The 3,626-nt window shown below is 18.4% G+C and overlaps 2 pseudogenes; both read right to left on the bottom strand.

Moving 5' to 3' along the window:
• Positions 1 to 212: 212 nt before the first annotated feature.
• LOC126926094 (ATP synthase subunit a-like) lies at positions 213 to 1,366 on the bottom strand (annotated as a pseudogene).
• On the bottom strand, positions 245 to 2,318 carry LOC126926098 (cytochrome c oxidase subunit 2-like; annotated as a pseudogene).
• Positions 2,319 to 3,626: the final 1,308 nt, after the last annotated feature.

Genomic DNA, 3,626 nt, shown 5'->3' with positions numbered 1-3,626 from the left:
GGATTGATGAAAAGTGGTTTTTACATATTCGAATAAAAGAATATAATAACATTAAAGTTCCAATAAGAACATGAATTCCATGAAATCCTGTTGATAAATAAAAAATTGATCCAAAGATTCTATCATTAATACAAAAAAATGAATTATAATATTCGAATATTTGTATAAAATTAAAATAAAATCCTAAAATAATTGTAAATATTAAATTTAAAATACTTGATTTTGATTTATTATTTAATAAGTAATAATGTCTTAATGTAACAGTAAATCCTGATGTAATTAAAATAATAGAATTTAATAAAGGAATTTCAAATGGATTAAAAAATTTAATTATAGAAGGAGGTCAAGAAAAATTAATTTCGATTGAAGGAGAAATTGAATTATGAAAGAAAGTTCAAAAAAATGAAATAAAAAAAAATAATTCAGAAATAATAAATATAATTATTCTAAATTTTATTATTGAAATAATTGATAATGAATGTATTCCTTGAAATGTTCTTTCTCGAATAATATCTCGAAATCACATTAGAGAAACTAAAATTAATATAATTAAGTTTATAATTATTAATATTAAATTATTTGAATAAATTCATAAAATTGTTCTTAATATTAAGTTTATTAAATTTATAGATGAAATAAGAGGTCAAGGACTAATAGTTACTATATGAAATGGAAAATTTTTTTTCATTTAATTTGATTCTGAGAAATATAATGTTAATAAAATTGAAAATACATAAGCTTGAATTAAAGCTATAGAAATTTCTAAAGTTAATAATATATTTTGAATAATTAATGAAATTGGGGATAATAGAAAAAAATTTATTATAAAATTTCTTAATAAAATTAAAATTAAATGACCTGAAATTAAATTTGCCGATAATCGAATAGATAAGGTTCAAGGTCGAATTATTAATCTAATTAATTCAATAATTACTATAAAATTTATTAAAAATTTTGGTGAATTTAATGGAACTAAATGTCTTAAAGTTTTAATTGGAAAATTAATAATTGAATAGATTATAAATCTTATTCATAAAGATAAAGATATTGATAAATTAAATAATAGATGTCTAGTTGATGTAAAAATGTAAGGAATTAATCTAAATAAATTTAGTAATATAATATAGATTATAATTCTTAAAAATATAATAATATTTATAATATATTTATTTGATATAATTATTTTGTATTCATTGAATAGATATTTAATAAATAATTTAAAAATTATTATAATTCGTGATGGAATTAGTCAATATATATTAGGAAAAATAATAATTGGTATAAATATAAAAATTCAGTTTAATTGAAAATAATTATTAATTGATGGATCAAAAGTTTCAAATAAATTTATCATAATCATTTTCATTTTTTATAAATAATTTTTTTTTTAAAATTTTTAATTTTAAAATTTAATATTATAGAATTTAATAAAATTATAATTGAAATTAAACAAATTATGCATATTAAAAAAATAATTAATCAATTAATAGGTATTATTTGTGGAATTCATTAGAAGTAAATTTTAATTACTATAATTGATTTAAAAGATCAATTCTTAATTTCAGACATCTAATGGAAGAAAAATAATAAATTAAATTATTAATTTTAGAATGACAGTCTAATGTTATAAATTAACTAATTTTTCATAATATTTTTTTTTTAATTCAATTTGAAAATAATTCATAAGAAGTTCTTTCTAATATAATTGGTATAAAACTATGATTTATTCCACAAATTTCTGAACATTGACCAAAATAAATTCCAGGACGAATACAAAATAAATTTAATTGATTAATTCGTCCAGGGATTGCGTCAACTTTAATTCCTAATGATGGAATAGTTCATGAGTGAATTACATCTATTGAAGATACAATTATTCGTATTGAAATTTTAAATGGAATAATTAATCGATTATCTGTTTCTAATAGCCGAAATTGATTTATAGATTCATAATTTAATATATATGAATCAAATTCATAATTATTAAATTCTGGGTATTCATAGGATCAGTATCATTGGTGACCAATTGATTTAATTGAAAAATAAGGATTTATAATTTCATCAATATAATATAAAATTTTTAAAGATGGAAAACAGATAATTATTAAAATAATTATAGGTGTTAAAGTTCAAATAATCTCAATAGTATGATTTTTTAAAAGATTAAGATTTAAAAAATTATTTAATGAAAAATCTATAATAAAAAATATTGTTAAAGTAATAATTATTATTATTATTATTATAGTTAAATTATGAAATGAAATAAGATTATCAGAGTAAAAAGAATTTGAATCTTGAAATAAAAATATATTTCATGTAGAAATTATTAATAAATTAATTAGATTTATTTGAATTTTAAATTCAGTTCAAAATATATTGATTTATTAAAATATTAATATTAATAAAAGAAAAAAATTGTCTTTATAGTTGAATTTTAAGTTCAAAGCACTAATCTGCCATATTAATTGTAAATATTAAATTATTATTATTATTATTATTATTTAAATAAATTATTTATTGAAAATATTTTTAATTTTATTTTTTGAAATTAATGGAATTTCTAATAATGAGTGATCATAAGGTGGATAATTATTTAATCATTCAAGTGATGATTGATTAAATTTAAATAAAATTAATCGTTTAGAAATTAATCTTTCAAAAATAATAAAAATTAAAAGTAATAATCTATTTATTGAAATTATTGCTCCAATTGAAGAGATTAAATTTCAACAATAATATGAATCTGGATAATCTGAATATCGTCGAGGTATAGATATTAGCCCAAGAAAATGTTGAGGAAAAAATGTTATATTAACACCAATAAATATTATAACAAATTGAATTTTTAATCATTTTTGATTTATTATTAAACCTGTAATTATTGGGAATCAATGAATAATACTAGTAATAATAGCAAAGACTGCTCCTATAGATAGAACATAATGAAAATGACCAACTACATAATATGTATCATGTAAAATAATATCAATTGAAGAATTAGAAAGTATTACTCCAGTTAATCCACCAATTGTAAATATTAAAATAAATCCAATAGATCAAATAACTGTAATATTAAAATTTATTTTTGAACCATGATATGTAGCTAATCATCTGAAAACTTTAATTCCTGTAGGTACAGCAATAATTATTGTAGCGGATGTGAAATATGCACGTGTATCAACATCTAACCCAACAGTAAATATATGATGAGCTCAAACAATAAATCCTAAAAATCCAATTCCTAATATAGCATAAATTATTCTTAAATTTCCAAAGGTTTCTTTTTTACCTCTTTCATTTATAATAACTTGTGAAATTAATCCAAATCCAGGTAAAATTAAAATATACACTTCTGGGTGACCAAAAAATCAAAATAGGTGTTGATATAAAATTGGGTCTCCTCCTCCTATAGGGTCAAAAAATGAGGTATTAAAATTTCGATCAAAAAGTAATATTGTAATTGCTCCAGCTAATACTGGTAGAGATAAAATTAATAAAATTACAGTAATACATACTGATCATGAGAATAAATTAATTTGATCATAATTTAATGAAAAATTTTTTATTAATAAAATAGTTACAATAAAATTTAATGATCCAATAATAGAAGAAATTCCTGATATATG

The sequence above is a fragment of the Bombus affinis genome, chromosome 17, assembly GCF_024516045.1.
Source record: "Bombus affinis isolate iyBomAffi1 chromosome 17, iyBomAffi1.2, whole genome shotgun sequence".
NCBI classification, from domain to species: domain Eukaryota; kingdom Metazoa; phylum Arthropoda; class Insecta; order Hymenoptera; family Apidae; genus Bombus; species Bombus affinis.
This window is presented reverse-complemented; position numbering and strand designations above follow the sequence as displayed.